At 44.1% G+C, this 9,966-nt stretch overlaps 1 protein-coding gene across 1 annotated transcript in view; it reads left to right on the top strand.

Annotated features, from left to right (window-relative positions):
• The first annotated feature begins 7,826 nt into the window (after nt 1-7,826).
• The window catches only part of LOC122565425 (semaphorin-4E-like), a 117,486-nt gene continuing 115,346 nt past the window's right edge, over nt 7,827-9,966 (top strand). Inside the window, exon 1 of the mRNA XM_087975981.1 lies at nt 7,827-7,957. The gene's annotated coding sequence lies outside the window, so the exon portion shown is untranslated. The remainder of the gene's footprint in view (nt 7,958-9,966) is intronic.

Below are 9,966 nucleotides of genomic sequence, written 5' to 3'. Positions count from 1 at the left end.
GAACTGGTTGGTTGGTTGGTCTCATTTTTATAAGACCAAAAGAGGGACTTGTAAAAATATGGCTTACTTGTAAAATAGAAGGCTGGCTGAGAGTGTAAATGTATTTGGCATTCGGAAGTCTGTGGTGATGCTGTTTAACGTGCGCAGAAGGGGGTCACGTGACGTTCCGTTTCGCGCCCCGGAAGAGTGCGAGGCGGTCATGTGACGTTCTGTTCGCGCTCCAGAAGAGTGCGAGGCGGTCACGTGATGTTCCGTTTCGCGGGCCGAGGAGGTCACGTGATGCTCCGTTTCGTGGGCAAAAGAAGGTCACGTGGGGTCAGACATCCGGGAATGCGAGGAGGCGGAGAATGGAGTCAGATCAACAGCCAATCAGAAGATAATTCCACCTCAGTGATTGTATGACGTTTTTTATTATATAAAAAGACTGGGTCAGGGACAGAACTGGGTCTTACTTTTTGAACTGGCACACTTTGTAGTTTGTCAGGGACAAAAAGGTTTAGACCCAAAGCTCTGAATGCTTTATCCACTTACTGTTTAAAATAAATTAAGAGTGTGAGACTGAATATCTTCTCCTATTGCTTCATTTAAAAGAACACGCAGGACTTGGCTCACACATAGAAGAAAGTAAGTTGGTAGATTGAGCCAAAGTCCAACAGATGCTAAGATTATAACAGATGCTAAGACTTGTTTCTCACTTCAGCAAATCATGCTTCTTTGTAGTTTTTTTTGTCCTTTAAGTTTTGTAGAGGGGAAGTCATCCTGTGACCCTGCTCTCAAATTGATCCAATATCTGTTGTGTAATGTTGCATTATACTGCTAGGAGAACAAAATTGAGGGACTTTTTATAGAAGGATATAACAAACATATCTCCCTTTTATTTGATGTCTTCCTCCAGCAGCACCGACTCAGTTTAGATTAGACTACTTACAATGTGGAAACAGGGTCTTTGGCCCAACAAGTCCACACTGACCCTCTGAAGGGCAACCCACCCAGCCCCATTCCCCTACATTTACCCCTTCACCTAACATTACGGGCAATTTAGCATGGCCAATTCACCTAACCTGCACATTTTTAGCCTGTGGGAGGAAACCAGAGCACCCGGAGGAAACTCACGCAGACACGGGGAGAACGTGCAAACTCCACACAGACAGTTGCCTGAGGTGGGAATTGAACCCAGGTCTCTGGCGCTGTGAGGTAGCAGTGCTAACCACTGTGCCGCCCCTATTTAGAAGCAACTTATAACCAATTAATACTTCTAAGCTGCAATAATTGAGGGAAACAGCAACAATTTGCACATGGCAAGATCCCATGAAGTTTATTTCAAAATTACTCTGGACCCCAATTCCATTTTAAATGCCCAGCTTGTCTCTTTGGTAGCATTCGTGCACTGAGTCAGATGTTTGTGGATTTAGATTGCCTCTCAAGTCGCTTGAATACATAAACTTGGCTGGCACTGCAATGTAACAGTGATGAGACCTAAACCACATGAAAAAAACGTTTAAAAATCTAATTGCTCTTCATGGAATATAAAATAAAAACAATTGTTGCTGGACCAACTCAAGTGGGTCTGGCAGCATCAAGTCCAATATGACTCCTCTTCGAAACTGCTCTTTATGGGATTTGCCATGTGCAAATTATTGCTGTTTCCCTCAACTATTACAGCTTAAAAGTATTAATTGGTCATAAATTGCTTCTGAATATCTTAATGTTATAAAAGATTCTGGTCATGCTTCAAATACTCAGCAAGTTAGGCAGGATCTGTGGGAAAGAGAAAAAGCATTTACATTTCAGGCCAACCACTTTTTGATGGTGACACCTGTTTCCCCAAGTACCCTGAGCTATTGACTCTCAACATTTTTTATTTTTATTTCAGTTCAGATTTTCAGCATTAGCAGTATTTTGTTTCATGCTTTGTCATTTGGTGATTCCGCAAGTGTTATGGAATTGTGGAAATCTTATTGAACTTTTCGTGCTGCTAGTAAGTTAGTTACAAGGATTGGTGTTGGCAGTAAGCAAGCACAACTACCGAATAAAACCCTTCAATCAAAATTTCCTTTAGATTAAAAAAAAGTGAATGGAAAACTGAGATGGAGAACGCAGCAAACACGATTCTCTTCTCTATAACCTGATTTTATCTATTTCAGGTGAGTTGGATAGCAGACATTTAAAAAAGTTATCAGACGAGATTTTTGTCTGACTAGGTTGGTAATTAGGAATTAATGTGAATGAATAAAGTTTGTTGGAGAGTTGGGCATTGCTAAGATGCCAGTTGGTCGTTCCCTTTCTCCGACCGTTGGGCGCGGGGGGGTGAGTGAGCTCGTGCTCGTCGGTTGCTGCCGGCGGGTTTCGCGGGAATTCCCATTGGGGGAGGGAGCGGAGGCCGAGGCCGTTGTCGTACTCGCTTTGTTTTGAATTTCATTCGACGATCCCGACACAGATTGTAGGTTTCCGAGGGCGTGGACGGTGTTTCTGAAAGAAATGTGACTCTGCTTTGTCGACTGGTTGGAGTAAGTAAACGTCAAATTAGTTTAAAGATATGCTGTGGGCGGGTCTCGCAACATCGGTCTTTTTGGGGGTGGCGAGAGGGATATCTATACCTCAAGCTGTGAAGAGATGGTGGTTCTCCTATTATCTGGATCGAAGTTGGGAGTCATGGGTGAGATTCTGGGCAGGTATAACCATCTCCAGTCAGTCCCTAAGAAGTTCAGGTGGACCACGTCGATCCCATGATGCTCGAGTTTGCTATTGCTTTTGAATACCAGATCTCTTAATGGGTTTCGTACTCTAGAAGTTTGTCATCTAGGCTTTGATTGTTCCTTGAACATGACTTCATCTGTGTGCAGGTTTAAGGTTCTCAGTCCTAATGCATCCAATACATCAATTTTTATCCTACTCTATAGAGTCATAGAGACAGAGATGTACAACATGGAAACAGACCCTTAGGTTCATGCAGACCAGATATCCTAACCTATGTTGTGGTTCTGTTCGCTGAGCTGGGAGTTTGTGTTGCAGACCTTTCGGCCCCTGTCTAGGTGACTTCCTCAGTGCTTGGGAGCCTCCTGTGAAGCGCTTCTGTGATCTTTCCTCCGGCATTTGTAGTGGTTTGAATCTGCTGCTTCCGGTTGTCAGTTCCAGCTGTCCGTTGCAGTCGTCGGTATATTGGGTCCAGGTCGATGTGCTTATTGATTAAATCTGTGGATGAGTGCCATGCCTCTAGGAATTCCCTGGCTGTTCTCTTTTTGGCTTGTCCTATAATAGTATTGTTGTCCAAGTCGAATTCATGTTGCTTGGCATCTGCGTGTGTGGCTACTAAGGATAGCTGGTCGTGTCGTTTTGTGGCTTGTTGGTGTTCATGGATGCGGATCGTTAGCTGTCTTCCTGTTTGTCCTATGTAGTGTTTTGTGCAGTCCTTGCATGGGATTTTGTACACAACATTGGGTTTGCTCATGCTGGGTATCGGGCCCTTTGTTCTGGTGAGTTTTTGTCTGAGAGTGGCTGTTGGTTTGTGTGCTGTTATGAGTCCCAGTGGTCGCAGTAGTCTGGCTGTCAGTTCGGAAATGCTCTTGATGTATGGTAGTGTGGCTAGTCCTTTGGGTTGCGGCATGTCCTCGTTCCATTGTCTTTCCCTTAGGCATCTGTTGATGAAATTGCGCAGGTATCCGTTTTTGGTGAATACATTGTATAGGATTCAGGATGATCCAGGTAATGATTACAGACGCTTACAACAGACTTCACAAATACAGACAAGAAATTGCGTGCCAAAAATCGTTAATTTCAAAAACCACCAATCAGGAATGGACCCGGACCATAGAACAGGCCGTTGCCATAGGACAGAACAGGACCACACACCGCAAAAAAAGGCACTAAAACAAAAAATGGCCAAACTAACACACAACAGAGAGGACACCACAACACACACCTGGGTTAGAAACCTCTCCCACAGACACGGAAAGAACAATACTGGCCAAGGGACTCTACTACAACCACAGGGACGCCAAGACAGCAGACTTCTTAGTAGCACTAGAATGCACACTCAGGAACAATGGACTGACAGAAGAGACACAACAAACAGTGAGACAAAGTATCGTACCTCTGATAACAAGGAAAAGACAAACACATAACCTCAACACCCAGGAGAGGGAAGCACTAAAATTACTAAGAAACGATAAGAACATAATCATACTACCGGCAGACAAAGGCAGAATGACGGTCATCCTGGACAAAGCAGAGTACATCCAAAAAGCGCAACAACAACTTGCAGATACCAACACCTACCAAAGAGGGAGTTTGACCCTACCCCACAGCTCACCAATAGGATAAACAGCACACTGAGGAACCTACAAAAAAAACAGACAGATAACCAAGTTTGACCTACAAAGAATGAAACCTGAATGCAACAACACCCCCAGATTCTATGGACTACCTAAAGTGCACAAACCAGACATCCCACTCAGACCAACAGTATCACTACCAGGGACACCATCACACAAACTGGCTAAAGAACTACAGCAGAAACTGAAACACCTGATCAGACACTCTATACAGTCAACACAGGAATTCTTGGACATCATCAGAAATATACACATAGACAAGGAAGAAACTATGGTCTCATTCGATGTAACGGCTCTGTTCACCTCTATCGACAAAACCCTAGCCAGAGAAACAATAGCCAACCTGCTGGACATACAGAACAGACAACAGGACGGTGAACCTAACAAAGACAGCATACTCAAACTACTGGACCTATGCCTCACAACACTCTTCACATTCAACAACCAAAATATATGAACAAATCAACCCATGGGCTCATCCATCTCTGGACTCATAGCAGAAGTGGTAATGCAAAGATTAGAACAAACAGTCTTACCGCAAATTCAACCCAAACTCTGGGTCAGATATGTGGATGACACCTTTGTAATCATTAAAAACACAGAAATAGAGAACACACACCGGACCATCAACGCCACACTCACAGGAATCCGATTCACTAGAGAGGAAGAAAAGGACAACCAACTCCCATTCCTAGACGTGATGGTACAGAGAACACCGAACGGCGAATTCACCACAAAGGTATACAGGAAAGCCACACACAGAGACCAAGTCCTGAACTACGAAAGCAACCACCCCAACCAACACACAAAAGAAGTTGCATCAAGACACTGTTCAAAAGGGTCACAACACACTGCAGTATACCAGAACTGCAAAAAGAGGAAGAAGAACACCTATACAATGTATTCGTCAAAAACTGATACCTGTGCAATTTCATCAACAGATGCCTAAGGGAAAGACAACGGAATGAGGACATGCCACAACCCAAAGGACTAGCCACACCACCATACATCAAGAGCATTTCTGAACTGACAGCCAGACTACTGCGACCACTAGGACTCATAACAGCACACAAACCAACAGCCACTCTCAGACAACTCACCAGAACGAAGGATCCGATACCCAGCATGAGCAAAACCAATATAGTGTACAAAATCCCATGCAAGGACTGCACAAAACACTACATAGGACAAACAGGAAGACAGCTAACGATCCGCATCCATGAACACCAACTAGCCACGAAACAACATGACCAGCTATCCTTAGTAGCCACACAAGCAGATGACAAGCAACATGAGTTTGACTGGGACAACACTACTATTATAGGACAAGCCAAACAGAGAACAGCCAGGGAATTCCTAGAGGCATGGCACTCATCCACAGATTCAGTCAATAAGCACATCGACCTGGACCCAATATACCGACCACTGCAACGGACAGCTGGAACTGACAACCAGAAGCGGCAGAGACAAACCACTATAAATGCCGGAGGAAACTTCACATGAGCGCTTCACAGGAGGCTCCCAAGCACTGAGGACGTCACCTAGACAAGGGACGAAACGTCTGCAACACAAATTCCCAGCTCGGCGAACAGAATCACAACAACGAGCACCTGAGCTACAAATCTTCTCACAAACTTTGAATATCCTAACCTAATCTAGGCGAACCACCTTTTGATGGTGACATCTGAAACAGTAACAATTTCTCTTTCCCCAAGTACTGCCTGAGCTATTGAATATCCTTCAATATTTTCTATTTTTATTTTAGTTCAGATTTTCAGCATTAGCAGTATTTTGTTTCATCCTTTGTCATTTGGTGATTCAGTGTTATGTATGAAGGTTTCTTTCCCTCTTGCTGTGTTTGATGAATCCTCATCACTTTGTTTGGGCGATCTGGATGAATGGTTATCAAGTAGATTTGCTGGTTGGAATCTACAGGGCCTGCTCAGGCAAGTGATGTAGAAGAAACCCACTTAATGGCCAAACACGAGTTTTTTGTCTGAAACAAGATGTAATTTATTGCATGACAACAACCAGATGCAAGTTACATGGTGTGATTAATGTTGTTACAAAGGGGATGAAGTAAACCTAGATGTTAGGTCCATCTCCTTCACTACAGCTGTCCTGTTGCCCAAAGTCACATTTAATGCATTTCTAATCTTGAGACCTTAAGACCATAAGACATAGGAATGGGAGCAAGGCCACTCGGCCCACTGAGTCCACTCCACCATTCAATAATGGCTGATGGGCTTTTCAATTCCTCTTGCCTGCACTCTCCCCAAAGCATTCATTGCAAGATCAAGAATTTATCAATCTCTGCTTTGAAGACACCCAACATCCTGGCCTCCGCTGCGCTCTGTGGCAGTGAATTCCATAGGCCCACACTCTCTGGCTGAAGAAATGTCTCCTCATTTCCGTTCTAAATTGACTCTCTCTAATTTTAAGGCTGTGCCCATGGGTCCTAGTCTCCCCGCCAAACAGAAACAACTTCCCAGCATCCACCCTTTCTAAGCCATGCATTATCTTGTAAGTTTCTATTAGAACTCCCCTCAACCTTCTAAACTCTAATGAATACAATTCCAGGATCCTCAGCCAATCATAATGTTAGGCCTACCATTCCAGGGATCATCCATGTGAATCACCGCTGGACACGTTCCAGTGCCAGTATGTCCTTCCTGAGGTGTGGGGGCCAAAAATGGACACAATATTCTAAATGGGGCCTAACTAGAGCTTTAAAAAGTCTCTGTAGCACACCGCTGCTTTTGTATTCCAACTCTCTTGAGATAAATGACAACATTACCTTTGCTTTCTTAATCACGGACTCAACCTGCAAATCAACCTTTAGAGAATCCTGGACTAGCACTCCCAGATCCTTTTGTACTTCGGCTTTATGTATTTTCTCCATTTAAAAAAAAAGTCCACGCCTGTTTTTTTTCCAAAGTGCACTTGCACTTGCTGAAGTTGAATTTCATCAGCCATTTCCTGGACCACTCTCCTAAACTGTCTAAATCTTTCTGCAGCCTCCCCACCTCCTCAGTGTTACCTGCCGATTCACCTAACTTGGTATTATCGGCGAACTTCGCCAGAATGCCCCCAGTCCCTTCATTGCAGATCATTAATATATAAAGTGAGTCTAACATCTTTCCAATACGTCCCTTTGAAAAAGTTAACGAACACTTGGAATCGCAAATTATTTTGTTCTTTCCGCGGATGCTGCTTAACATTTTCTGCTGACATTTTAGTTGTTCAGCATCTGTTTCTTATACTTTACTTTATTGCTTGCTAAAATAAACTGATTTTTAAAAGATACATACCGTTAATTTCGATCCTGATCTTCAGCTCGAGAGAGTGCGTCGCTTTTATCTCTTTGTCCGGTTGATGGCGCATGAAGTCCATTCCGAATGCCACCAAGAACTTTCACCAGTTTTGAATTGTGGAAATCCTATTGAACTTTTAGTGTTACTCGTAAGTTAGTTACGAAGGATTGGTCTTAGCAGTAAGCAAGCACAACTACCGAGTAAAAACCCTTGAATCAAAACTTCTTTTAAGAGAAGTAAATCTAAATGGATGGAAAACTGAGATGGAGAACGCAGCAAACATTGTCTCTAACCTGATTTTATCTATTTCAGGTGAGTTGGATAGTAGACATTTAAAAAAAACAGACGAGATTTTTCTAACTAGGTTGGTAATTAGGAATTAATGTATATGAATAAAGCTAAGATGTCTGTTGGTCGTTCCCTTTCTCCGACCGTTGGGCGGGGGGGGGTGAGTGAGCTCGTGCTCGTCGGTTGCTGCCGGCGGGTTTCGCGGGAATTCCATCGGGGGAGGGGGCGGAGGCCGAGGCCGAGGCCGAGGCCGTGGCCGTTGTCGTTGTCGTGCTCGGTTTGTTTTGAATTTCATTCGACGATCCCGACGCAGATTGTAGGTTTCTGAGGGCGTGGAAGGTGTTTCTGACAGAAATGTGACTCTGCTTTGTCCGCTGGTTGGAGTAAGTAAACGTCAAATTATTTAAAGGTATGCTGTGGGCGGGGCTCGCAACATCGGTCTTTTTGGGGGTGGCGAGAGGGTTATCTGTACCTCAAGCTGTGAAGAGATGGTAGTTCTCCTGTTATCTGGATCTTATATTATTTGGGTTGAAGTTGGGAGTCATGGATGAGATTCTGGGCAGGTATAACCATCTCCAGTCAGTCCCCAAGAGGTTCAGGTGGACCACGTCGATCCCATGATGCTCGAGTTTGCTATTGCTTTTGAATACCAGATCTCTTAATGGGTTTCGTACTCTAGAGGTTTGTCATCTAGGCTTTGATTGTTCCTTGAACATGACTTCATCTGTGTGCATGTTTAAAGTTCTCAGTCCGAATGCATCCAATATGTCAATTTTTATCCTGCCATATAGAGTCATAGAGACATAGAGATGTACAACATGGAAACAGCCCCTTAGGTTCAACTTGTTCATGCAGACTAGATATCTTAACCTAATCTAGTCACATTTGCCAGCACTTGACCCAAATCTCCTTAAACCCATCGTATTCATATACCCATTCAAATGCCTTTTAAATGTTACAACTGTACCAGCCTCCACCACTTCCTCTGGCAACTCATTCCACACATGCACCGCCCTGTGCATGAAAAAGTTACCCTTAGGTTCCTTTTATATCTTTCTCTTCTCACCTTAAACCTATGCCCTCTAGTTCTTCACTCCCCAACCCCAGGGAAAAGACTGTCTATTTACTCTATCCATGCCCCTCACGATTTTATAAACCTCTGAGGTCACCCCGCAGCCTTCAATGCTCCAGGGAAAACAGCCTCAGCCTATTCAGCCTCTCCCCATAGCTCAAATCCTCCAACCCTGGCAACATCCTTGTAAATATTTTCTGAACCCTTTCTACTTTCACAACATCTTTCCAATAGGAAGGAGACCAGAATTGCATGCAATATTCCAAAAATGGCCTAACCAATGTTCTGTACAGCCACAACATGACGTCCCAACTCTGACCAATGAAGGAAAGCACACCAAATGCCACCTTCACTATCCTATCTAACTGTGACTGTACTTTCATGGGGCTATGAATCTGTACTCTAAGGTCTCTTTGTTCAGCAACACTCTCTAGGAGAAAGTGAGGACTGCAGACGCTGGAGATCAGCGCTGAAAAATGTGTTGCTGGAAAAGCGCAACAGGTCAGGCAGCATCCAAGGAGCAAGAGAATTGATGTTTCGGGCATAAGCCCTTCTTCAGGAATGAGGAAGGTGTGCCAAGCAGGCTAAGATAAAAGGTAGGGAGGAGGGACTTGGGGGGAGGGGCTTTGGGAATGTGATAGGTGGAAGGAGGTTAAGGTGAGGGTGATAGGCCGGAGAGGGGGTGGGGGCAGAGAGGTTGGGAAGAAGATTGCAGGTCAAGAAGGCGGTGCTGAGTCCGAGGGTTGGGACTGAGATAAGGATTTAAGGATTTAAATTCTTGGATCACTGGGGTATGTTTTGTGGTAAGCATAAATTATACAAGAGAGACGACCTTAGTAGGTTAGGGACCAGCATTCTGGCAGGCAGGTTTGCTACTGCAACTTAATTTAAGCTACGTTTAAACTAAGTAGCGGGGGAGTAGGGGACAAACTGGATGTTTAAGAAGGAAATTGAAGGGAAA

This window comes from Chiloscyllium plagiosum, unplaced genomic scaffold (genome assembly GCF_037043375.1).
Source record: "Chiloscyllium plagiosum isolate Xiang-an unplaced genomic scaffold, Cpla_swu_hap1 HiC_scaffold_28, whole genome shotgun sequence".
Lineage (NCBI taxonomy): Eukaryota > Metazoa > Chordata > Chondrichthyes > Orectolobiformes > Hemiscylliidae > Chiloscyllium > Chiloscyllium plagiosum.
The sequence above is the reverse complement of the archived record's forward strand: the minus strand, read 5'-3'. Positions and strand labels throughout refer to the sequence as shown.